Source organism: Pan troglodytes, chromosome 18, assembly GCF_028858775.2.
Source record: "Pan troglodytes isolate AG18354 chromosome 18, NHGRI_mPanTro3-v2.0_pri, whole genome shotgun sequence".
Taxonomy (NCBI): domain Eukaryota; kingdom Metazoa; phylum Chordata; class Mammalia; order Primates; family Hominidae; genus Pan; species Pan troglodytes.
Genome location: NC_072416.2, coordinates 16,662,501 through 16,690,475, shown reverse-complemented (window position 1 = coordinate 16,690,475; position 27,975 = coordinate 16,662,501). Strand labels below are relative to the sequence as shown.

The 27,975-nt window shown below is 44.0% G+C and overlaps 1 protein-coding gene and 1 long non-coding RNA gene across 2 annotated transcripts in view; one reads left to right on the top strand and one right to left on the bottom strand.

Moving 5' to 3' along the window:
* The window catches only part of MRTFB (myocardin related transcription factor B), a 272,986-nt gene that overhangs the window by 219,438 nt on the left and 25,573 nt on the right, over window positions 1-27,975 (bottom strand). The window lies entirely within an intron of this gene.
* The window catches only part of LOC134808739 (uncharacterized), a 2,202-nt gene continuing 1,655 nt past the window's right edge, over window positions 27,429-27,975 (top strand). Inside the window, exon 1 of the long non-coding RNA XR_010152283.1 lies at window positions 27,429-27,975. This exon is cut by the window's right edge and continues 201 nt beyond it. This is a non-coding gene — a long non-coding RNA (uncharacterized LOC134808739).

The following is a 27,975-nucleotide window of genomic DNA, read 5'->3' as shown; positions in this document are numbered from 1 at the left end:
ACCTCTCTCTCTCCCAAGTCCTCACCACACTTGCTTCCAAGTGAGGGTCTTAGCACTGTGATGTCCTCTGTATGGAATACTCTGTCCCAAGTCTTTGCAGAGCTGGCTCTGGGTCACGAGGTCTCTGTTCAAACGTCACCTCCCCCAACCACTTTATATCCAGGAGCCCTCTATCCCATTATCCTGTTTGATTTCTTCCATTGTATTTCCTGTGGTTGACATTGTAGGTTGGCTGACTGACCTTCACCATCAGTGCCTGCCCAAGACCATGGGAACCCACCTCTTGCATCAGTGAGACCTGGATGTGAGACATGGAGTCAAAGGAGATCATTTTGGAGCTTTAAGATTTGACTGCCCCGTTGGATTTTGAACTTGCATGGAACATTTAGCCCCTTCATTTTGGCCAATTTCTCCCATTTGGAATGGGTGTATTTATCCAATGCCTGTACCCCCATTGTATCTAGGCAGTAATTAACTTGCTTTTGATTTTACAGGCTCATAGGCAGAAGGGACTTGCCTTGTCTCAGATGAGACTTTGGACTGTGAACTTTTGAATTAATGCTGAAATGAGTTAAGACTTTGGGGGATGGTTGGGAAGGCATGATTAGTTTTAAAATGTGAGGACATGAGATTTGGGAGGGGCTGGGAGCAGAGTAATAAGTTTTGGCTGTGTCCCCACCCAAATCTCATCTTGAATTATAGCTCCCATAATTCCCAAGTGTTGTGGGAGGGACCCAGTGGGAGATGACTGAATCATGGGGGTGGTTCCCCCATACTGTTTTCATGGTAGTGAATAAGTCTCATGAGTTCTGATGGTTTTATAAGGGGTTTCCCTTTTGCTTGGCTTTCAGTCTCTCCTGCCTGCTGCCATGTAAGACATGCCTTTTGCCTTCTGCCATGATTGTGAGGCCTCCCCAGCCACATGAACTGTGAGTCCATTAAACCTCTATTTCTTTATAAATTACCCAGTCTCAGGTATGTCTTTAACAGCAGCGTAAGAACGGACTAATATAGTGCCCTTCTCCTTAGTGACCACCCAGGCAGAGGTCTCCATCTGACCCACGTCTGGCCCAGGAGAGACGCAGAAATTGGCTATCACTGCCTGTTACAGGGACTGCCCCTTCCCTTTCTTCATCTTTCTTCTGAATTACAAGGGTGATGACTGGAGCTGTCCAGCTATCCTATGACCATAAGGGAAAGACCACACACATGAAGATCCTTGAGCCATAGAACCAGCACCAGCATGCTCTCATTTTCTGCTCCGGAGAGAAAGATAAAGCCCTAGGGTTTAAGCCACTATAGTGAGGTTGCCTGATACTTGCAGCCAAAAGCATCCCTAATTGACATACTATGTGAGATTCCTATGTAAATTTCCTGTTTGTTTTTCATCCATATCCCTTTAGTATTCTCTGTGCACTATGAGACAGGAATTCACGTCTGTCTTATTCACAACCACGTCTCCAGCCGCTAGGCACAGGGCCTGACTTATGATAGAGTTCAGTAACTATGAACCTGTCTGTTCTCTAGTTCCCTTACATGTAAATAGGGATCATCACAACACCTTGACAGATTGTAAGGATTAAATGAGTCAATATGTATTACATATAGCACTTAGAGCAGTGCCTGGTACATAATCACTGCATAAAGAATTGCTATTATTTGTTGACTTAATGAAGTAATTAATTTATGGAAGAAAGGATTCCTTCTCTGTGTGCTTCTGCAGCCGTGTTCTCTGGCTTCCTCTTTCTCCTCAAATCAAAGCTGTATTTACTTGGTGCTGACAAGTCAGGCTATTGATTAAGAAACATGATCGTGGCAGTTGGGAGAAAGTCACCATTTACAGTGAGCTGGAGGATTAGCACCTTTAGGGGGGTGGAGCAGGGGAGAGATGCTGACACACAAAAGGGTAGGGTGCATAAAGCCTGGCATATTCCAAAGGGCAGGCCAAGAAATGCTGGAAATGAAACCCAATATGAGGTTTTGCTGTTGTGCACCGTGGGAAGAAGAACAGAACCATGCATTGCAACTGGTGTCCAATGAAAGCCACTCAGAGGTCAATTGGAGTTTATAGGGATGGAGATTCAACATTTGTTGTAGGGGGATGGGCTACAACCCACTGGGATCAAAGAGGTTCATTCATTCATTCAACAAAATATATATGTATATTTTTGAGACAGGGTCTCACTCTGTCACCCAGGCTGGAGTGCGGTGGCACAATCACGGATCACTACCACCTCAACTTCCTGGGCTCAAGTGTTCCTCCCATCTCGGCCTCCGGAGTAGCTGGGACTATAGGCATGCACCACCACACCCGGCCTCATTCAACAACCTACTATGTGTCATGTAGAGAGAGATCTGACAGAGAAACAGTAAGTAGTGCCTTAACTGAAATGGTCACACTGGGTGATTCCAAGGGACCCCACAGTTTTTCTTTCCTAATTGCCTTGCAACAAAGTAGATGCCAGCCCCAAATTTCAGATCCCGCATGACTTAGTTCATGACCAACACTACTGCTACTAGCTAATATTTTCCGGTATCTATTCTTTACTAGACACTCTGCTGAGACCACTTTACCAACTACAGCCAATACCACTCATTAGGAACTTAACATCTATTTCTCTCTTCTCTTTCACAAAAAAAACCTCACTTTTATTCAGGTGGCACCAGAGGACACAGGCACCGCAATTTGACTATTAGCATCCAAACGTATGCTCTAATGGACACAGAGGTACTATTTCATTCATTTCTCAGAAGTCAGTGAGACAGAGGTTAATGTCATTTCCATTTTACAGTGGAGCAGACTGAGGTTTGGAGAGTACATGAATTGCTTCTATCTGATGAAGGCAGAATGTGAATCCAAGCAATTGGATTCTGGAACCTATGTTCTTTCTATTCTTTTGGTCTTTCCCCATTTGTACAGACAGCACATATAAACATTCTTGAATTTAACCCTCCCAAGAACTTGGCAGGTGGTGTAACAGGTAAGGTTTTCGAATATCTGCTGATATATGTTCTCTAATCTGTCTGCTGGCTTCACTCTCTGAGTCACCTCCCTCTTCACTTTTAAGGCTAACGTCTTGCAGCCCAGTGGAGTGGAGAGTGTAGAAAAAGAGACAGAGAAAGGCAAGAAGAGGTCAGCTGTGTCGGGATCTAGGCACAACTCCTAGGAGGTGAGTGTTAGGGCTTGGAGAAAGTCAAAAGCAGAACAGCTTTTGCATCATTTTCCATGTGACGTTCTGGAAACAGACAACATTAAAATCAGCTTACAACAGAGTTAGGCAGAGGGAGGGCTCAAATTTTGCATCCAGAAGTTTCCAGAATGTTTCAGGTACCCTGTGGAGGGATCTATAGAATGTGCTGATGGTGATAATAAGTGAGACTGATTGAACTTGCTGTAGGAGGGGTGCAGTAGCTCTCAAACTGAGAGCTACATGGTGACCAGAAATGAGACAGGGGCAAAAGGTGCATGGCAACCAGACCCCAGATGAAATTTGGCACCAGAAAGAGCCAAGGTAGGGCTGGTCAGTGGGAAGATGCCTTGAGTGGACTAAGTTGACCACCAGCTGTCCAGAAGCCTACCAGTTGTAGACCCAGCAACTGTGGCCTGCTGGGACAGGGTTGGGGCAAGGGACCGTATTGTCACAGAGGTCAGCAAGGGCCTCCTGAGTAGTATTCCGAAACATTGGGTTCTCTTCTATATATCCCGAATGCCACCTTGATGAGACAGAGGAGGGGAAGGAAATCTGAAATGACAAAGTCTCTCAAACCAAGATAATATGGCAATATCATTCATTGGCAGGTTCTAGTTCCTCTAGATCAATGATGACCTTATGGGCAAAACTTGGGAGGAAGATTGGTGCAGTTATGGAACATCCAGAAGCAACCTTTGCTTTGCACAGCTGAGCTGTGAAGGGAGCGTGTGCTACTGTTTAGTCCTGGTACACAGAATTCCTACTTTCTCCAGATTATAGCAGACAAGCAAACTGGAAGTCACTGTGAAAACCACCTACCTTCTCTGAGCCTCAATTTCCTTGCTTTTAAAATGGGAATAATAAGGGCCACCTCCCAGGATTATGAGGGTAAAATGAAGATCGGCGCCATGAATAGCATGACAAAGGTCACATGCTAGACATGGGACCGTAAGGCCCTCCCTGCCTTCCACCCCACTGTCTTCCCATGGACGCTGTCATGAGAGACACCTAGAGCCAACTGGGACCTGAATGGCAGCTTGGTGACAGGAAAGAGACAGGCCTCATTTTAATGCTTGTGGAGAACCTAGGTGAGGATCATCTTGTCACCAGTTGGTGTTTATTGACACTTAGTAGACTGACTGACTGACTGACTGACTGAATGAATGAATGACAAGGCCTTTACTAGGGACTACGGGAGTCTTAGACACCAAGTGTTGTCATGTGAGGCTCCAGCGTGTTTTGGTGGGATCACCTAAATGGCAGAAGTCATTTTTCAGTCTCATAAGTCTCATAAGGTGACAGTTCAGATGTCACCTCCTCCAGGAAGACTTCCCTGATACTCCCAGTCTGGTTTAGTCACTACTGAGTGCTCCTATCACTGCACTATATGGATTAGTCTGTCCATTGAGGTTTTCTCACTTGATGGTGAGTTCTTAGAGGCAAGATTATGTCTCATTTCTTCTCCCCATGTGCCTAGCACAAGGTTCGGCCCAAGGTGGGCATGCAGGAGATCACAGGAGCCATTTATTGAGAGCTTTCAGGTACCTGGTGCTGGGCTAAGTGCTTTAGCTATGATATCCTTGATTCCTTCAATAACCTCAGGAGCTAGGGCCACCTCATCATGCCATTGTACAGGTAGAAAAGCTGAGGCTCAGAGACGCTAAGCAGCCTGATATTTCTTCCTTGTTTCTATATCTTTCTTTGCCAGACTGCCTGGCCTAGATTCTTGAGGTTTGGGAATAGCATAAACCTCAGGGTGTTGAGGCGGTCTGGTTGGCTTGGTGGGTGGGTAGGAAGATGCAACAATGAAGAAAGAGTACATGCTAGCAGCTGGCATCCACAGTGCATGCCAGACACAGGACCACAGCGCCGAGACCACCCGAGGAGAAATGCCTCGTGGCCTCTGAATGGGGAGTGTTAACCACACATTCTATAGGACCCATCTGCTAACTGATTTGGAACAAATGGGTGCTTGAGAGCTTGTGCTGTTACATGTATGCATGATGCTTCTGGCAGAAAGAATGGGGAAAACAAAACCCAAAGTCCCCTCCAAATCCCAGCAACACATATGGAAGTACGCAGAGGTGAGCAGACATAAGATGTAGACAGCAACACAAAAATATCAGCACCACAGTCAAGAAGGAAGAACAGTGCAACACCCATTGCATATCCCATTTTAAAAATAAAATAAAATGAGGCCACAAGTTTGCTTTTCCAAGGAGCCCCAGACAGTCTCCAGAAGTCTCCCAGAGGACCCGTTCCTTTGCGGGCCTTTCCTGCCCAAGCTCCGGGCTACCCGTAAATCTGACCCTCTCCAGGGCCAGGAGGCCTCAAGAGCTTGGAGACTCACCGGAGCAAACAACTTAGCAAAAACAATCTGTCCCATAAACAAAGCCAGTGGAAAGCATCCAGGCCCACACAATGGAGCTAATCTTCTGGGCACACATTTCCCGTCTGGGGTATTAGCAAGGATACCGCTTCCTTCTAGGTGGAGGTAAACGCTGCTTGGCCTACGGGTCCAAGAACAACAATCCTCTGTAGATTCCCCCCTTGTTTGAAACGTAACAGACAGGAATTCAGAAGCAAGGAGCTGTTCTTCTCCCCTTCCTTTCTTTTCTTAAAGAAGCACTGCAAATTTAAAGGCCGGGGAACTTATGGGGAAGGACATGCTTTATGAACCACACAACCACACAAGTCTCTGATTTAGCTCATTCACTGATGAGCCCTGTGATTTGGGACAACTGATTTAACTTCCCAGAACCATAACTTCCCCATGGTTCAAGTGAGATTGCCTACAGATGTCCAATCCTGCTTGTTCTCATGGAGGTATAAAATTAAAATGTTGAATGGCCACTATCAAAAACAAGAAAACAAACCCAGTGGCCAGGTGCGGTGGCGCACACCTGTAGTCCCAGCACTTTGGGAGGCCCAGGTGGGCGGATCACCAGAGGTCAGGAGTTCAGACTAGTCTGGCCAACGTGGTGAAAATCCATCTCTACTAAAAATACAGACTTAGCCCGGCGTGGTGGCGGGTGCCTGTAATCCCAGCTACTTGGGAGGCTGAGGCAGGAGAATTGCTTGAACCCAGGAGGCTAAAGTTGCAGTGAGCTGAGATCACGCCATTGCACTCCAGCCTGGGCAACAAGAGCACAACTCCATCTCAAAAACAAACAACCCAGAAAATAACACGTGTTGGTGAGGGTGTGCAGAAATCAGGAACCTTGTGCACTGTTGGTGGGAATACAAGATGGGTCAGCCTCATGGAAAACAGTATGGAGTTTCCTCAAAAAATTAAAAATAGAATTACCATGTGATCCAGCAGACCCACTTCTGGATATATACCCCAAAGAACTAAATTTTATTTTATTTTTTTTGAGACAGAGTTTAGCTCTTGTTGCCCAGGCTCGAGTGCAATGGCGCAATCTTGACTCACTGCAACCTCCGCCTCCTGGATGCAAGCTATTCTCCTGCCTCAGTCTCCCAAGTAGATGGGATTACAGGCATGTGCCACCACACCTGGCTAATTTTGTATTTTTAGTAGAGATGGGGTTTCTCCATGTTGGCCAGGCTAGTCTCAAACTCCTGACATGAGGTGATCTGCCCGCCCCGGCCTCCCAAAGTGCTGGGATTACAGGTGTCAGCCACCACGCCTGGCAAAAACTAAAATTTATATACTCATGTTCATAGCAGCATTATTCACAATAGCCAAGAGATGGAAACAACCCAAATGTCTACTGATGGATACATGAATAAAGAAAATGTGGTAGATACATATGATGGATGTTATTCAGCCTCAGAAAATGAGATGCTACAACACGGATGAACATTATGCTGAGTGAAATGAGCCAGACATAAAAAGACAAATACTGTATGATTCCACTTATATGAGGTATCTAAAGAAGTCAAACTCAGAGAACAGAAATAATTGCAGTCGCCGGGGGCTAGGGTTAGGAGGAAATGGAGAGTTGTTCAATTTGTATAGACTTTCAGTTTTGCAAAATGAAAAAGTTCTAGAGATCTGCTGGATAACAATGTGAGTATAGTTAACACTATGAAACTGAACACTTAAAAAAGGCCAAGATGGTAAATTTTATAGTATGTGTTTTTACCACAATTTAAAATCCTCCCCTCCCCTCCTCTCCCCGCCACCCCCCCCCTCCTTCCTTCCTTCCTTGGCAGTGTTTTGCTCTGTTGCCCAGGCAGGAGTGCAGCAGTGTCATCATGGCTCACTGCAACCTCAAATTCCTGGGCTCACAAGATCTTCATGCCTCAACCTCCTGAGTAGTTGGGACTACAGGTGTGTACCACCATGCTCAGCTAATTTTATTTCATTTTATTTGTTTTTAAAGTTTTTGTAGAGATGGGGTCTTGCTATCTTGCCCAGGCTGGTCTCAAACTCCTGGGTTCAAGTGATTCTCCTTCCTTGGTCTCCCAAAGTGCTGGTATTATAGGCATGAGTCACTGTGCCCAGCCAGAGATACCATTTTTCTACCTATCAGATTGGCAAAAATAAAAATATCTGGCAATATGGAGTTAGTAATAGGCCAGGTGCGGTGGCTTGCACCTGTAATCCCAGCACTTTGGGAGGCCAAGGTGGGTAGATCACTTGAGGTCAGGTGTTCAGTACCAGCCCCGCCAACATGGTGAAACCCCATCTGTACTAAAAATACAAAAATTAGCCAGTTGTGGTGGCAGGTGCCTGTAATCCCAGCTACTCGGGAGGCTGAGGCAGGAGAATCTCTGGAACCAGGGAGGCGGAGGTTGGAGTGAGCTGAGATTGTGCCACTGCACTTCGGCCTGGGCAACAGAGCCAGACTCCATCCAAAAAAAAAAAAAAAAAAAAGATTTAGTAATATTATAGAGCAATGGAAACACTCCTACTTTGTGGATGGCAGTATAAATCAGTATAACTATTCTAAAGGGCAACTGGCCCCATCTATCAAAACATAAAATACACGTATTCTATAACCCAGCGATTTCTTTTATTATTTATCCTAGGACATGTAAGAGGATGGTCAGTTATTATTGTTATAAAAGCTAAAAATTGGAAATAATCTAAATGGCCATTAGTAGAGGAATGGATAAATACAAATGGCATATATTAGGTTGGTGCAAATGTAATAGTGGCTTTTGCCATTGAAAGTAATGTTAAAAATTGCAATAACTTTTGCACCAACCTAATACTTACTAATCCTTATATAATTTAAGGCAATATCTGTTTATATCAACGCAGATAGATCTCAAGAACATATTATTGGCTGGGCGCGGTGGCTCACGCCTATAATCCCAGCACTTTGGGAGGCCAAGGTGGGCGGATCACCTGAGGTTGGGAGTTCAAGACCAGTGTGACCAACATAGAGAAACCCCATCTCTACTAAAAATACAAAATTAGACAGGCGTGGTGGTGCATGCCTGTAATCCCAGCTACTTGGGAGGCTGAGGCAGGAGAATCACTTGAACCCGGGAGGCGGAGGTTGCAGTGAGCCGAGATTGCGTCATTGCACTCCAGCCTGGGCAAAAAGATAAAAAAAAAAAAAAAAGAACATATTATTGAGTGAAAAAAATCAAGTTATACAATAATAGATAATAGACATAGCATATCACAAGTGTAAATTAAAAGTGCATGAAATGCTAATAATATGCTATATGAAATTATATTTGTAGTACAAATATAATTTGTATATCCAAATTATGCATATACATATATGTATATATATGTACAAATATATTTGTGCACACATATATAGATAAGGTAATGAGAAAAATAGTTAATCGGGAAATAAAACTCTTAATTTCTAGTGTACCAGCCTGAGATGGCCCTCAATTATCCTTGCCTTCTGGTATTCATATCCTTGTGTTGTTCCCTCCCACAATGAATAGGGCTGACCTGTGCTCTATTCATTCCACAGTCTCCCTGTAGGATACTATGAAATTGATAGCATTTGATTTCCAACACTAGGACATAAAAGACATCACACCTTTTCCTTGCTCTCCTGCTTTCTCCAATGCCCGTTCTGGAGGAAGCCAGCCATGTTGTGAGGATACTCAAGCAGTCTGTACAGAGGCCCATACGATAAGGAGCTGAGGGCTCCCCCAACAGCCAGCACTTACTAGAGCCACCTGAAAAGTGGATCCACTAGTCCCAGACAAGCCTTTAGATCACTGCAATCTCATAAGAGACCATTGATATGGTTTGGCTGTGTTCCCACCCAAATCTCATCTTTGATTGTAGCTCCCATAATTCCCACATGTTGTGGGAGGGACCCAGTGGGAGATAACTGAATCATGGGGGCAGTTTCCCCCATACTGTTCTCGTGGTAGCAAATAAGTCTCACGAGATCTGATGGTTTTATAAGGGGTTTCCCCTTTCACTTGGTTCTCATTCTATCTTGCCTGTTGCCATGTAAGATGTGTCTTTTGCCTTCTGCCATGATTGTGAGGCCTCCCCAGCCACGTGGAACTGTGAGTCCATTAAACCTCTTTTTCTTTATAAATTACACTGTCTCAGGTATGTCTTTATCAGCAGTGTTAGAACTGACTAATACAACCATGAACCAGAACCAGCCAGCCAAGTTGCTTCTGACTTCCTGACCCATATAAACTGGGGTATAATAACTCTGTATTGGTTGAAGCCACTAAGTTTGAGGGTAACTGTTATGCAGCAATAGGTAACTTGTACAGATAAGGTTGCCTGCCAAAGCTCTGTGTCTGAGGCCCACTCACCATATGCTCTGGTAGGTATCAGAAAGGAATTAAATACACATTAGTACTAAATCAAACACTTTCTTCTTCATGTAATCAGAAAGACTGATTATTCCTCAAGGCCTGTTTCTGTGTTTGATATGAAGTCAGTCCCACCACAGCAGGAGCACATACCTTGGGAAACGCTGATCTGGTCTGTTATGGAATGAATCTTGTCCCCTCTGCCTCTAAATGTATATGATGAAATCCTAACCCATAGCACTTCAGAATGTGAGTATATTTGGAGACAGGGTATTTAAAGAGGTCATTAAGGTAAGATGAGATTATTAGGGTGGCCCCTAACCCAAAATGACTGGTGTTTTTATAATAAGAGGTAGTTAGAACACAGACACACACAGAGGGAAGACCATGTGAGGACACAAGGAGAAGATGGCCATCTACTACCAAGGACAGAGGCCTCAGAAGAAACCAACCCTGCTGATACCTTGGTCTTGAACTTCTAGCCTCCAGAACTGTGAGAAAATAAGTTTCTGTTGTTTAAGTCACCCAGTCTTTTGTTATGGTATCTCCAGCAAAGTAATAACAGCCCAGGTATGGAGATACCATAACATACACAACATACTTGCTTTACAAATAACGACCCTAGGTCCAAAGGTAGAGATGACTTGGCCAATGTCACAGAGAAAATATTTAATACAAAGCAGAACAGAAATGAGAGCTCCTTTCTCCTAACTGGAGTTCCAAAAAGTGAGAGCAAGCCCCACAGGTAGAGAAGGATTCTTGGTCAATGCTGGCTGACATCCGCTGAACTCCTTGTTCCTCGTTCATGATGATAAGTGAGGAGCCTCTGCCCTCAGCCTTCTCTGCCTCATGCACTTAAGGTCTCTCCTTAAGAATCAGCCCCAGTTAGACCTTTTCTTTGCAGATTTACCTCCTGATGGAAAAGCAGCCAGTCCAGGGAACTGTGCTCTTTTCCAGGAAACAATGACCACAGCCATGAGAGCACCCAATATGGAGGCAGTGATCAGAAGCCCATGAACTTTCAAAACACAAAGTTATACAGAGTAAAACAAGTCTCACATCCATGTAAAAAGAACTCTCAATGGAAGACACCCTTCCCCCATTTGAAAATCTCCAGCCCCCACCCACATGTCCAGCTGCCTCTGGACAGCTCCATCTGGGTGTCTCCTCAACACTTAAAACCTGTCAAGCTCAAAATAATCATCCTCCCTCCAACACCTCCGCCTACCATAGTCCTGATTTCATTTAATGCCATTGCCATAACAATAACCATGATCTACCATCTATTGAGCGCCAGCAATATGCCAGGTCCTTCACAGGAACCATCGATCAATTAAACGCAATCATACAAAGTGACTGTCATTGCCCTTCTACGGATGAGGACATCACCAACCGTGACATGGTCATGCATCTCGTAAGTGGCAGAGCTGGGATGCAAATCCAAGCCTGCCCAACTCCAAAGCAAACCGGTGGCCCATCGGCCACATCTGGTCTACAGATGGGTTTTCTTTGGCCTCAACAATGGTTTTTCTTGTTGCTTAAAAAAAATAGTAATTAAAAAGTCAAGACATTTCACATAAAAACCAGATTCTGGAATCTCTAGAAAAAAAAAAGTGAGATGATCTGGCAGTGTGAACTTGACAAGCTAATTAACTTCTTGGAGCTCAGTAGAAACAATGAAAAGGGGAAAGCTGCTACTCAGCTCTGGAGCATGTTTGGGGTTCAGTGGGGGCTGGCCCTGCGGGCCAGGTCGTGGTAGTAATGCCTCTTGTTTCCTCCACACTCACCATGAACTTTAAGAGTGTATGATGGAGCTGAGATCCTACCCCAGGCCAGATTCCAAAACACCAGGCTTATGAAATCCTGGACTATGATAGACATAGGTAGTTATATATATATTTCTATATATATGATGGAATATATATATTTCAACATTTTTTGATGGAATATATATATTCCATCATATATATGTTGGAATATATATATTTCAACATATATATGTTGGAATATATATATTTCAACATATATATGATGGAATATATATATTTCAACATATAAATGATGGAATGTACATATTTCAACATATAAATGATGGAATGTATAATTTCAACATATATATGATGGAATATATATATTTCAACATATATGATGGAATATATATATTCCAACATATTTATGTTGGAATATATATATTTCAACATATATATATGTTGGAATATATACATATAAGTCTAACTGGGGCTAACTGGGGCTGATTCTTAAGGATAAATAATTATTTTGAGCTTGACAGGTTTTAAGTATTGAGGAGACACCCAGATGGAACTGCCCAGAGGCAGGTGGACATCATATATATATATATATATATATATATATATATATAAAATATATATAAATCTTATATATATAACATATAGTATAATATATATTATATAAAATATATTATATATAATGTGTATATATAATGTGTATATATAATATATATGTATATATTATGTATATATGTATATGTATATATGTATATATAATGTATATATATTATATATAGTATTTTATATAATATATTTTATATAATATATTATATATAATATATATTTTATATAATATATATTATATAAAATATATATGATGGAATACTACTCAGCCATAAAAAGGAATGAATTAATGGCATTTGCAGCAACCTGCATGGAATTGGAGACTATTATTCCAAGTGAAGTGATTCAGGAATGGAAAACCAAACATTGCAGGTTCTCACTCATAAGTGGGAGCTAGGTTATGAGGATGCAAAGGCATAAGAATGACACAGTGGGCTTTGGGGACTCAGAGGGAAAGGGTGGGAAGGTGGTGAGGGATAAAAGACTACAAATTGGGTTCAGTGTGTACTGCTCAGGTGATGAGTGCACCAAAATTTCACAAATCACCACTAAAGAACTTTGGTTACCCATGTAACCAAATACTGCCTGTTCCCCCAAAATGGAATTATATGGAAATAATTATATGGAAATCATTTTTTTTTAAAAGAAAGAATTAGTTTGTGTGGCCTTGTGCAAATCATGACAGAGCCTCAGTTTTCTCATCAGGAAAGTGGGGAAGTGACATTACATACCTCATAGAGTCATTGAAGATTAACATATAATAAATGCTTAAAATAGTGTCTGGCACACATTTTAGTAAGCATGATCTAAGCTTATTAGTTTTCATATTTTTATTGGTCTGAGTTTTATGACTGCCACTCTACTGCTATCAAAAGCCAAGAGAGCAGCTCTGCATTTTGCACCAAGGCCGGATAAATTGCCTATTCAATAAATAGCTAAATTTCTGAGATAGAAGAAGGCAGGAAGCGGGCTGTGCTGCCTGCAGATCAGTTGGAATAAAAGCAGATTTGGGGTCAGGAGCTGTGGACCTGGTGACCTGCCACCTCCTGGCTGTGCCTCTCTGTTGTTACACAACTCCTCTGCACTCCTGTCCCCTGGTTTATAGGAAAGGGATCATCACAGGGGCTCAGGGAGGATCGCAATCTTATGCAGTCTCCTTGCATTGGTGCAGGGGTTACATTTGTTTAGGATGTAACTGAGCGACTTTGGTGACTTCCACTACTCGTGGTTTTGCAGGCACGCAACATGGAGTAAAGCCACTTCAGAGATGAAATCTCCAAAAGCTCAAGGCCAGGTACTTTCCGACCATGTTTCTGTCTCCATGGGGTGGAGGAAGACATAGACATACCCTCCCCGGGACCAAAGGCAGGGTTGGCTCAGCAGAGAAAGCGTAGAGGAGATAGGGGCCCGGAGACTCAAGGAGAAGTCCTGGCTGCAGGCCTGGAGTGGTGGGGCCTTCCTTCCTAGTTGCTGAACAGGCCTGTTAGGGGTCGAATTGTGTCCTCACAAGAGATGATGAAGTCCTTGCTCCCAGTACCTGTGAATGGATAGTATTTGGAAACAGGGTCTTTGCAGATGATCAAATCAAGATAGGGTCAAGAATGGGCCGTAATCCAATAATACTGGTGTTTTGGAGGAAATTTGGACACAGAGAAAGACAAACAGAAAGGAAGGACAATGTAAAGACACAGGGAGAAGATGGCCTTTTTTGTGTGTGTGAGACGGAGTTTCGCTCTTGTTGCTCCGGCTGGAGTGCAATGGCACGATTTCCACTCACTGCAACCTCTGCCTCCTGGGTTCAAGTGATTCTCCTGCCTCAGCCTCCCAACTAGCTGGGATTACAGGTGCCCACCACCGCGCCTGGCTAATTTTTGTATTTTTAGTAGAGACGGGGTTTCGCCATGTTGGCCAGACTGGTCTTGAACTCCTGGCCTCAAGTGATCCGCCCACCTTGGCCTCCCAAAGTGCTGGGATTACAAGGGTGAGCCACCATGCCTGGCCAAAGATGGCCATTTATAATCCAAGGGACACCTGGGGCTACCAGAAGCTGGAAGAGAGGTGGGGACAGGTTCTCCCTCACAGCTTCCAGAAGGAACCAAAACCTTGCTTTCAGACATCTGGCCTCCAGAACACTGAGCCAATACATTTCTGTTGTTGAAGGCACTCAGTTGGTGGTACCTTGTTACAGCAGCCTTAACAAACTATACAAAGCCTGAATGCCAAGAAACAGCAGCAAGGCCTGGGGCCTGAGGTCTCTCTAGCAGAGCCCTAGGAGCTCTGGGAGAAGGGCAGGAGCGGACAACCTGATGATGCCAAGAGAGACCCGCACTCATAGCCACACACAGAGGGCAGAAATAAGGAGCACCTTCCGCTTTGCTCCTCCATTGCCTGGCCCTCTTAAATGGTGGATTTCCTTATTTTGAACCACACTCACCACAGGGTTTTTATTTCTATGTTTAAAATTTCTTCTTCTTCTTCTTCTTTTTTTTTTTTTTTTTTTTGAGACTGAGTCTCACTACGTCGCCCAGGCTGGAGTGCAGTGGCGCGATCTCAGCACACTGCAGCCTCTATCTCTTGGGTTCAAGCAATTTCCTGCCTCAGACTCCCAAGTAACTGGGATTACAGGTGCGTGCCACCATGCCTGGCTAATTTTGTATTTTTAGTAGAGATGGGGTTTCACCATGTAGGCCAGGCTGGTTTCAAACTCCTGACCTTAAGGTGATCCACACGCCTCAGCCTCCCAAAGTACTGGGATTAGAGGTGTGAGCCACTGTACCTGGTCTATTATTATTATTTTGATACAGGATCTTGCTCTGTCACCCAGGCTGGAAAGAGTGGCACGAACACGGCTCACTGCAATATCCTGGGCTCAAGCAATCCTCCCGCTTCAGCCTCCCAAGCAGCTGAGACCGCAGGCATGTGCCACCACACCTGACTAATTGATACATTTTTTGTAGAGATGAGGTCTTGCTATATTGCCCAGGCTGGTCTTGAACTCCTGGCTTCTAGGGATCCTCCTGCCTCGGCCTCCCAAAATGCTGGGATTACAGGCATGAGCCTCTACACCGGACCTATTTTTTTTTTTAATTTTAAATTTTTGTAGAGATGGGTCCTTGCTACATTGCCCAGGCTCGTTTCAAACTCCTGAGTTCAAGCGATGCTCCCACCTTGGCTCCCGAAGTGCTGGGATACAACATGCTTTTTAATGTCTGTTCTAAGAATGCAAGGGCCTGATGGGAGCCAAGATCTAGAGCTTCCCAGCTATCTTTCATTTTCTAATAACCTTCTCTGATTTTTGCAGACCTACTAAAAAAAAAAAAACTACAAAGGAAAACAAACCTTTTTCTCTTCTATGCCCACAGAGAAGAGCATGTCTGTGGTTCCAACTACTTGGGAGGCTGAGGTGGGAGGATTGCTTGAGCTCAGGAGGTCAAGGCTGTTGTGAGCCGTGTTTGCACCACTGTATTCCAGCCTGGGTGACAGAGCAAGATCATGTCTCACTTTTGACACCAAAAGTGTGGGTTTTCCACACCAAGCAATTCTCCAAATCTCTGCAGACACCAACTGGGTGTCCTATAATTTAGTTAAATCCTGGCAGTAGCTACCTGGGGTTTGTATAGACCCCACAGGTTAAGGGCCCAGATCCATAAGACTGCCCCCACTTCAGCCTCCAATCACAAGTAGTGGGTCTCCAGGTCACCCACAACTTCTGTCTGACAAATTGGAGGTTCCCATAATCCCCCTTCTCAGGTTCAATAATTTGCTAAGACAGCTCTCAAAACTCAAAGAAATATTTACTTGACGCTTGCAGCAAAAAGAAAAAAAAGCAGAGAAACATTTATGTACGTTACTGGTTTATGATAAAGGATTCAAGTTCAATTCCAATGGTTCAATGCAAGAGATGCATGGGGCAAGATATGGGGAACGGAGTGGAGCTTACATGCCCTCTCTGGACACATCACTCTCCTGGCACCTTGAATGTGTTAACCAACCCAGACGCTCTCCAAAACCCTGTCCTTTGGGGTTTTAATGAAGCCTTAATTATGTAGGCATGAGGGATGAAAGCATTGGCCATTAGTGATTAACCCAACCTCTGGATCCTCTCCTCCCCTGAGGTCAGGGATGAGGCTGAAAGCTCCAAATATCTAATCACATGATTGGTTCCCATGGCAACCAGCCCCCATCCTGACGCTGTCTCCTAGTCTCTAGCCTTTTCAAAAGTCACCTCATTAGGCCAGGTCAGTGGCTCAAACCTGTAATCCTAGCACTTTAGGAGGCTGAGGTGGGCGGATGACTTGAGGTCAGGAGTTCAAGACCAGCCTGGCCAACATGGCGAAACTATGTCTCTACTAAAAATATAAAAATTAGCCGGGCATGGTGGAGAAGGCCTGTAATCCCAGCTATTTGAGAGGCTGAGGCAAGAGAATTGCATGAACCCGGGAGACGGAGGTTGCAGAGAGCCGAGATCATGCCACTGAACTCCAGCCGGGGTGACAGAGCGAGACTCTGTCTCAAAAAGATAAAAAAAAGTCACCTCACTAACACAGACTCAGGTATGGATGAAAGGGTCTTGTTATGAATGACACCTTTATTACCCTGAGGCTATTTCAGGCCCTGAGGACAAAAACACAAATATCGTCACACATGATGCTCCTTTTGCTCCTATCACTTAGGAAAGCACAGGGGTTTTAGTAGCTCTGATCAGGAGCTGGGAGAAAGACCAATATATATATATTTCTTATCATGTCACAATATCCAATCCACTTACGCTTGGTCCTAATAGGTAACATTTTCTATGTGCTAAAAGGACAATACGAATACTCATTTAATCATGGATCTGATGTGCTAGTTATTTTTCTAGTACATAGTAAGACACATAACTGTTAAAATGATAAATGTTTTTTCAAAGTTTGTGAAACATTGACCTATTCTTTTTTTTTTTTTTTGAGACAGCCTCACTCTGTCGCCCAGGCTGGGGCGCAGTGGCACAATCTCGGCTCACTGCAACCTCCTCCGCCTCCCAGATTCCAGAGGGTTTCCTGCCTTAGCCTCCCGAGTAGCTGGGACTACGGACATGTTTCATCATGCTCAGCTAATTTTTAATTTTTTGTGGAGATGGGCTCTTGCCATGTTGATCAGGCTGGCCTTGAACTCCTGGCCTCAAGTGATTCTCCCTCCTTGGCCATCCAAAGTGCTGGGATTACAGGCATGAGCTATCGCACCTGGTCCCTGGATGTTTGTTAATGGGAAAGTCTCTCATTTGGGGCTACTGGCCGTGGGGCAGGACAATTATTTGTATAATTCTTTGTCCTGTGCATTGCAAGACATTCCCCAACTTTTATTATATACCTGTAGTGGGCCTCGGTCATCATGACAACCTACGCCCCCAACTCCATTTTCAGAGCCCCCAGTTGAGAATCACTTCTAGGGAGTCTCCTGTTCCTAAGCTGCAGGATTCCTGTTCTCTAAGTCTTAACATTTTACAGATAGATCAATGCCTCTTGCATACCATGACATAACCTTGGATAATCAGCTTGAATTCCCAGTGGCTCCGGGGTCCACTAGGGACTGGTGAAAGCACAGACTCAGGATCCAGGCTGCCTGATTGGATCGGCTCTGCCACCACCTTGGGTGACTTATTCAATGAGTTTCTGCCTTTGTTTCCTCGTCTGGAAAGTGAGGTTGAACTAGCACCTGCCTTGAGAGACAGTTGGGAGGATGAATGAGACCATCGAAATGGTTTTTGGCACACAGTCAGCAATTAGGGTCAACTTAAAACACCCCCTGCACACTTGCATTGTCTACTGCATTCAGCCATGTACATTGCATGTCTTATTTCACCCCCAGAATGGTCCCATGAGGTTCATATTATGATTCCATTTCACAGATGATGGAATGGAGCCATAGACAAATGATGACTACAGCCTTAGCACCCACAGCAAGAAAATAGCAGAACCAGGGCCTGAACCAGCTATATCTGACTCCGTGGCAGTGTGGTTAGAGGGCAGAGGGGAGAGCACTGAGCCGGGAGTCAGCAGAACAGGGCTGCTTTGCCCCTGTTTGTGCAAAGGGCTGTTGCTAACCCGCTATGGGCCTCAATGTCCTCATTGGAAAATAAAGGCTTTGGACTGAACGCTTTCTGAGGCTCCTGCTGACTCCTAAGACCTGTGTCTTCTGTGAGACCCAGAAAACTGAGCCAGAGGGGAGGTCAGCCACAGGCCCTGCGAAGACAGCAGAAACCCACCCTCTGGGAACACCCAGCTCCCCTCCTCATCGTGCCCACGGAGGTCTGTCTGTTGGCTGATCACAGGCGGCTCTCACTCCTCCCCTCCCCCCTCCCCACGCCCAGCATCCACCCGACTCTCAGGGTATCTGAGGACGCAGAGGATGTTATCTCAGCCCTGACAAAACCACTCAGCCTGGAACGCTGGGGCCCAGTTTCCAGGGAATGAGCCTGCGGAGGCTGCAGGTAACCCAGATAGCCAGTCTCTGTGCCATCCCCAGAGGATGCTGCCCATGGGAACTTCCATGCCCAGGAAGCAACACACAGGGCGGCTGCTTCAGCTCTGCCTTCAGAGCTGGACAGTGACTCTTAGAGACAGACACGGGGGGTGGAGGAGGAGGCAGCTCCAGCAGCTAAAAATACCTGCAAATTCTATGTTGTTTCCTGCATGTGCGTACACAGTGACGATGAAGACAATGATGATGGTCACAATATCCCTGCCATTAGTGAGCACCTCCGGGGTACCTGGCGTGATTCTAATGGCTTTACACACACACACATATAAAATTAACTATATATATATGTGTGTGTGTGTGTATATATATATATATATATATATATATTTTTTTTTTTTTTTTAAGACGGAGTCTTGCTCTGTCACCCAGGCTGGAGTGTAATATCTCGATCTTGGCTCACTACAACCTCTGCCTCCCAGGTTCGATATTTACACATTTTTAATGCATAAAGTCTCTCTCTGTCACCCAGGCTAGAGTGCAGTGGTGTGATCATAGTTCACTGCAGCTTCGACCTCCTGGGCTTAAGTGATCCCAGGAGGGATCCTGAGCCTCCCAAGTAGCTGGGACCACAGGTGTGCGCCACCACACCTGGCTAATTTTTTAATTTTATCTTTTGTAGAAACGAGGGTCTTGTTATGTTGCCCTGGCTGATCCTCCTGCCTTGGCCTCCTGAAGTGCTGGGACTACAGGTATGAGCCACTGCACCTGTCCTCTGGTTACCGTTTAAGATCCACACCTCTTTGAGATTTCCCCAGGATGCTTGTTTTAACTCACTTCAGCTAGATACAAAGGAGACATCAGTGGGAAGAACAAACCCATCCACGATGCTGGGGCCAACCTTCTCCACTGGTACCTGATGCACATGGTGAGGAGTAAGGTGAAAGGATCATATTCCCTGAGCACAAACAATCTGCCTGGCCCTGAGCCCTTGACCTGAATGTTCTCAGTTTCTGCACACGAGTCTAGTAAGCTAAGGAGATGTTAGTCCCAATTTATGGGTGGAAACACTGAGGCTCCATGAGGTGAAGTGACTTGTTCCAAGATCGCACAACTAGGAAGTTGCGGTTGGGACTCCAACCCAGGCCTAAGAGGCTCCCAAAGGGGGCAGTAAAATTCCGAGTTGCAGGCAGGCAGCTCAAAGCAGCTCTTAGCCCAGGCTTGTGGGAGAGGAGAGCTGTGTGGGAGAAGGGGCCCCATGTCCCCAGTGCAATGTGCCCAACCGAATGGCCAGAATAGAACAGTGGGGAGATCCTGTCCCTTCCCAGTCCTAGGACAGCACTGCTGCTCACTGTCCACCTGCCTGTTGCTTTTCCAGGAATCACCAGCTCTGTCACTCATCTTCCTGCTGCAGGAAACCGGAGCCTTTCTGCACCTGTCCATCCAGGAGCCTAAGGCCATGGGACCTGGGGGAGGGGTAACTCGAGCTGGAAGACCTGGGTCTGGCCTCTTTTTTGCTACCTTCAGAGTCAGACTAGGGCAAACACTGCACTAGAGTATTCCTTTATTTCACAGTTACTTGGTTTTTTTTGTTTTGTTTTGTTTTGTTGTGTTGTGTTTGTTTGTTTTTTTGTTTTTTGAGATGGAGTCTCATTCTGTGCCCCAGGCTGGAGTGTAGTGGCACAATCTCAGCTTGCTGTAGCCTCCGCCTCTTGGGTTCAAGCTATTCTCATGCCTCAGCCTCCCAAGTAGCTGGTACTACAGGTGTGCACCACCATGCCTGACTAATTTTTGTATTTTTAGTAAAGACAAGATTTCGCCACATTGGCCAGGCTGGTCTTGAATTCCTAAGCTCAAGCCATCTGCCTGTCTTAGCCTCCCAAGGTGCTGGGATTACAGGTGTGAGCCACTGCACCCAGCCCACAGCTACTTGTTAACTTCTATTTGCTACACACCATGGTAAGTTGCTGGAGAAACAATAGCAAATAAGATAGGGCTGGTCCACAGAGATACTTCACCCCTTCTCATGGCTGTGACTGCTCTGTCACTGTCCCCAAACTTTCATAAGGAATCCCCTTTAAAGTTAAAAAACTTAAAATTTGAAGTAGTTTAAGACTCACAAGAACTTGCAAAAATAGTAGAGCTCCCATGTACCATCTTCGCCCAGCTTCCCCCATGATAACATCTTATACAATCACAGTCACTTTTCAAAACCAGGAAACAGACACTGATACAATAATATTCACTCAACTACACACCTTCTTCAGATTGCACCAGTGTTTACATGCATTCATTTTAATTTCTTTAGCATACAGTACTCTGAAATTTCATCATATATAGAGATTTCTGTATCTACCATCATGCTCAGGATAAAGATTTTTTTCTATCACCACAAAGAAATACCCTCTTCAGACCCTGTTATAGTTGCACTGTCTCCAATTCTAACCCCTGGCGACCATCAATCTGTTCTCCATTCCTATCATTTTGTTGTTTGAAGACATTATATAAATGGAATCATATAGAACATAGCCCTTTGACAGTGTCTTTTTTTTCACACAGCGTTATATCCTTGAGGTTCACTTAAATTGTTGAATCTATCATTAGTTCATTCTTTTTTTGTGGCTGAGTAGCAGTTGGCTTATCTGTCTGTTGATGGAAATTTGGGTTGTTTCTGGTTTGGGACTATTATGAATAAAGCTGCTGTGAATATTCATGTACCGGTTTTTGTACGGACATACATTTTCATTTCTTTGGTATAAATATGCAGGAGTACTATTGCTGGGTCCTATGGTGAGTGCATGTTTAACTGTGTAAGAAACTGCTACACTTTTTTCCCCAGAGTTTCTGTACTACTTTACATTCCCATCAGCAATGCCTGAGATATCCAGTTGTTCTACATCCTCTCCAGCACTTGGTATGTCAATTTTTTTTTATTTGAGCCATACTAATACGTGTGTTGTTATAGCTCACCGTAGCTTTGTTTTGCAATTCCCTAATAGCCAAAGATGTTGAACATCTTTCCATGTGCTTGTATGCTAACCATATATCCTCTTCAGTGAAATGTCTGTTCATGCCTTTTGACCATTTTCTAATTGGATTTCTTATTTTCAACCACTGAGTTTTTAAAGTTCTTTGTATATATTCCAGACTCAAGTCTTTTGCTGGATATGTGTTTTGCAAATATTATCTCACAATCTGTGCCTGTCTTTCCATCTTTTTGACTGGCTCTTTCATTAAAACTAAAGTTCTAAGTTTTGATAAAGTCCAAATTATGAATTTTTTCTTTACGGATTGTGCTTTTGGTGTAATGTGTAAGAACTCCTCATCTAACCCTATGTGATGAAGATTTCCCCATATATCTTCTTGCAAAAGTTTTATAATTTTATGTTTTATATCTATGCTCTGAGTTAATTTTTGCATAAGTTGTGAGGCTTGGTTTGAAATTTATATTTTTGGCTATGATTGTCTTATTGCTTTTGTATCTTTGTAAAAAATCAGTTGTGGGTACTTGTGTGGGTGTTTTTGATTCTGGATTCTGTTCCATTGATCTGTGTGTCTATACTTCACAGTCACAATGATTTTAACTATATAGTAAGTCTTAACATCAGAGTAAACCTATAATCTCCCACTTTCTTTTTCAATATTATTTTAGCTGTTTTAGTTTCTTTACCTTTCTGTGTAAATTTTGTAATCATATTGTTTATATCTACAAAAAAACCACTAGTGGGATTCTGACAGAAATTGTGCTAAACCTATAAATCTATTTGGGGAGAACTGACATCTATGTCATGTTGAATCTTCTAGTCCATGAACATGGTGCATCTCCCCATTTATTTAGGTCTTCTTGATTTATTTCAATATTTTGTAATTTTCAGTGTATACTTTCTATATATGTTTTGTTAGGTTTATATCCTAAGGGTTTTTTTCCCTGAGTGATTGTAAATGACATTCTGTTTTTCCATTTTGCATCCAAAATTGTTCATTGCTAATATATGGGAAAATGATACATTTTTTTGCATGGTGCCCTTGCATCCTGTTACCTTGCTATAGTCGTTTATTAGTCCAGGAGTTGTTTTTGTTTTTTTAGATTCCTTATTGCTCTTCCATCAATCTCCAGTTATTTTACTCAGCCTCACAGACTTCCATGTCCCTATTCTAGGAAACCTGAGCTTCTTGCACCTGCCCAGCCAGGATCCTAGGCCCACAGGGCCCCAGGAGCAGTAGCCAGGAGCACGATGACCTAGGACTGGGCTCCTTTTTCCTACCTTAAGTCAGACTAGGGCAGACACTGCATGAAGGTTATTCATTTATTCTCTAATACCTAACAAGATCTTACCAGGTGTGGGCACCTTGATAGGCACTGGGTAGACAAAGCAAACTAAGATACAACTGGCCTATAAAGATCTACTTCATCCTTAGGCTGAGCAACATAGGAAGACCCCAGCTCTACAAAAAATAAAAAAATTGATAGCTGCGCTTGGTGGTGCGTGCCTATTGTCCCAGCTACTTGGGAGGCTAAGATGGGAGGATCACTTGAGGCTGACAGGTTGAGGCTACAGTAAGCCATGATTGCACCATGGCACTTCAGCCTGGGAGGCAAAGTGAAACCCTGTCTCAAAAAATTGAAAACATTTACTTCATCCTTCTTATGGCTGGCTGTTTACTGCCCCATGTCTATCTTGAAGCTTTTGTGATCAAGTACCCTTTGAAGTTTTGAACTTTAAACAACCCTCAGTTGGTGCATATTGTTTGTTTACACATTAAGACATGAACTGTTATATTACTATATTATGTACATTACAAAAAAAGGAAAAGCTATATGGCCTAAAGATTAATCCCACTTGCTTGGAAATCAAACTGCCTGAGTTCAAATCCGAGCTCCACTGGGGACCTTGGGGAAAGTTACATAACTTCTCTGTGTCTTTGTTTCCTCATCTATAAAATTCAGATAATAGCAGCCACCTCATGACAGTGTTGTGAAAATTGCATGCAAAAACAGACCCTGACTCATAGGAAGTTTGCTATTCTTATTAAAACCTGTAAGGTACAAATAAAAATGTAAAATTAAAAAATAGAGATAGAAGTTTTACACTTATTTCTTGCACCACCTCTCAGGAGGTGCTGTATTTCATTTAACATTCCTCTTTTGATGAATGTTTAGGTTGTCCCATTTTTGGTATTATGAAGAATGCAGCAATGGCCATCCTTCTTCGTGATGTCTTGGGTCTAATTGCCAATGCAATTCTAAGGCATTTTCTGAGAAGTGAAACTGCTGAGTCATGAGAAATGCCTGTTTTTAATTTTAATAGCTACTGCCAGGCTGCCCTCTGCAGTGGCCATATCAATTTACATTGTCTGGGCATTTCTATTTCTCTACAGCCACAGCAACACTTGATATTGTTAGACTTTGGCTACCTCTATCTGGGGAAGGGGAGAAGGGACCAGTAGGAAATACAGTGTCCAAAGGAGACATTAGCTTTATCCTCAACATTTCAATGTGCTTATAAAATGCATGCTTGATGACTTATGTAATGAAAAGTTAATCATAAGCAACTCCCTTCAACAAAATAGCTCTGATGAAGCTCAGATCTAATGGGAAAATAGATGCTGAGCGAATGCACAGACAAAATTTATGATTGCAAATGGTAAGAAGGGCTGTGAACAACACCAATAGGAGGCGGCAATGTGATTGCTGATAATAAGGTAGATGATGGTGATAACAGCAGCTGCCACGATGCACCAGGCACCATTCTTTTTTTTTTTTGAGATGGAGTCTCACTCTGATGCCCAGGCTGGAGTGCAGTGGTGTGATCTTGGCTCACTGCAACCTGTGCCTCCCAGGTTCAAGTGACTCTCCTGCCTCAGCCTCCCGAGTAGCTGGGATTACAGGTGTGCACCATCATGCCTGGCTAAGTTTTGCATTTTTAGTAGAGACAGGGTTTCACCATGTTGGCCAGGCTGGTCTTAAACTCCTGACCTCAGGTTATCTGCCAGCCTCAGCCTCCCAAAGTGTTGGGATTACAGGCGTGAGCAACCACGCCCAGCCCTTGTGCCAGGCACAGTTCTAAGTGCTTTGCATATGTAAACTTATTCACTCCTTGCAACACACATATAAAATATGTATATATATATATACACACACACATATAAATATGTATATGTATATATATGTCTGTGTGTGTGTGTGTGTGTGTATCTGCCCTTGGGGGCCGATATTGTTACTCTTTTCATTTTACAGATAATGAAACTGAAGCACAGAGCTTAAAAACTTGCCCAGGGTCACATAATAAATAGAGAAACTAGGATTTAAGCACAGGCCATCAGGCTCCAGAGCCAGGATCTTATTTTGTCACCCAGCCTGGAGTGCAGTGGCACAATCATGGCTCACTGCAGCCTCGACCTCCTGGGCTCAAATGATTCTCCCACCTCAGCCTCCTGAATAGCTGGGACTACAGGCACACACTACTACTCCTGGCTAATTATTTTTATTTTTATTTTTTGTAGAGATAGGGTCTTGCCTTATTGCCAAGATTGGTCTTGAACTCCTGGGCTCAAGCAACCTCCTGCCTTGGCCTCCTAAAGTGCTAGGGTTATAGGTGTGAGCCACTGTCCCCAGTCCTGGAGCCCATATTTGTAAACCAGCTCTGCGGGTTAATAGCTACTCCCTTTTACTAGAGAATTACTGAGGGTGGCAGAGGGGAAACCACACAACATAAGAGCAAATAAAAATATAAAATTAAAAAATAGAGATAGCACCATGTGGTATAAGAACAGCATTAGGCTGGGCACAGTGGCTCACGCCTATAATGTCAGCACTTTGGGAGGCCGAGGCTGGTGGTCACTTGAGGTCGGGAGTTTGAGACCAGCCTGGTCAACATGGCGAAACCCCACTTCTACTAAAAATACAAAAAGTAGCCAGGCGTGGTTGCAGGCGCCTGTAATCCCAGCCACTCGGGAGGCTGAGGCCACTGCACTTCAGTCTGGGCAACAGAGTGAGACCTTGCCTCAAAAAAAAAAAAAAAGAACAGTATTAGCAATGACTTCTATGTATGTGCTGAACTGGCAAAATGTTTTTTATGGCCGGGCATGGTGGCTCGTGCCTGTAATCCCAGCACTTTGGGCGGATCACAAGGTCAAGAGATTGAGACCATCCTGATCATCCTGGCCAACATGGTGAAACCCTGTCTTTACTAAAAATACAAAAATTAGCTGGGTGTGGTGGCATATGCCTGTAGTCCCAGCTGCTCAGGAGGCTGAGGCAGGAGAATCACTTGAACCCAGGAGGTGGAAGTTGCAGTGAGCAGAGATCGCGCCACCGTACTCTAGCCTGGTGACAGAGCGAGACTCTGTCTCAAAAAAAAGAAATGCTTTTTGCATATACAATTTTATTTAAGCTGAAACTCTAAAATGGGATTACGATAGAGTTGTTAAGTCCTGGCTTCTATCTCCTCTGCAGAGACAGGAATTGGAACTCAGGGATTTGCTCACAATTACAGTAAGTGTTGGAGCAAGGGTAAAAATCCTGTTATTCCACCTCCTTCTCTAGTGTGGTAGGCAGACTGGCTCTCCAAACACATCTAGACTCTACTAGCCTCTGGAACCTGTAAGTGATGTTACATGGCAAAAGAGATTTTGCAGGTGTGATTAAAAGTATAGCCTTTAAAATGGGAGATTATCCTGGATTTTTTTTGGTGGGTCCAACATAATCCTAGGAGCCCTTAAAGGCAGAGAACTTTCTCTGGCTGGAGTCAGAGGTATGTGGCAGAAGAAGTCAGAGAGTTCTACTTTTAGTTCTTTAAGGAATCTACCATTTGATCCAGCAGTCCCACTACTGGGTATCTACCCAGCGGGAAATAAGTCATTATACGAAAAAGATACTTGCACACACATGTCTATAGCAGCACGATTCGCAACTGCAAAAATATGGAACCAGCCCAAATACCCATCAATCAATGAGTGGATAAAGAAACTGTGGTATATACCATGGAATACTACTCAGCTATAAAAAGGAATGAATTAACGGCTTTTGCAGCAACCTGGATGGGATTGGAGACTATTATTCTAGGTAAAGTAACTCAGGAATGGAAAACCAAACATTGTATGTTCTCACTTATAAGTGGGAGCTAAGCTATGAGGATGCAAAAGCATGAGAATGATACAATGGACTTTGGGGACTCAGAGGGAAAGGGTGGGAAGGGGATGAGGGATAAAACACTACAAATTGGGTGCAGTGTATACTGCTTGGTTGATGGGTGCACCAAAATCTCACAAATCACCACTAAAGAACTTACTCATGTAACCAAACACCACCTGTTCCCCAAAAACTTATGGAAATACATTTTTTAAAATAAGAAGTCATAGAGATTCAAAGCATGAGAGGGATTTGTCCTGCTGCTGTAGGAGCGAGCCACATGGGAAGCATGAGAAAGAATGCAGGCTGCCTCTACGATCAAAGACCAGCCCCCAGCAGAAAAGAGTCACCTCAGTCCTACAACCACGAAGAACTGAATTCAGCCAACAACTTAATTCACCCCCAGAGCTGGTCCTGCCAACAGATTGATCTTATCCTTGTGAGACTCTAACAGAGGACACAGCTGAGCCACATGCTATCCATGGGCTTCTGACCTCCAGAACTGTGACATAACAAATGGGTGTCATCTTAAGCTGGTGTTAGTGCCACTGCACTACAAGTGAATAGCAGGGCTTGGTCTAAAAATATCTCCTCCACTGACATACCACATGGGTTGATATTCCTGCTGTCAGAGGCACACCTTGAAATTAAGGTGTCTTCCAACAAAAAGTCTTGTTGTTAAGTTCAGACACTGTCTGAGATAAGGTAACGCATTAGCAGCCTATCAGCAATTACCATGTAACCAGAGGAGTTTCCCACCCTGAAATACAGAAGAGCCATGTTTTGGTGCAGAGTCCAGAAGTTCCAAACAGAGGAGGATCCTGCCCTGAAAGGGAAGCTCCAGATAGGAGACAGAAGAGGCAAGGCCTTGAGTAGCATACAAGGGTTAAGGGCTCATTGGCAACAGGAAGGAGAATGGTCTCCATTATAATTTCATCTGGAGCTGCCATCATCTGGCAGCCAAGAGCCTTACTGCCTTACATCTGATGTTCCTTGTGCCAAGAATGCCTTTCTCTCAGCTTTTCTTGGGGGTGGCTCCTTCTTTCATGCAGGGTCAGCTCATCAGAAAGGCCTTCCATGACCACCCGGCTAAAGTGATGCC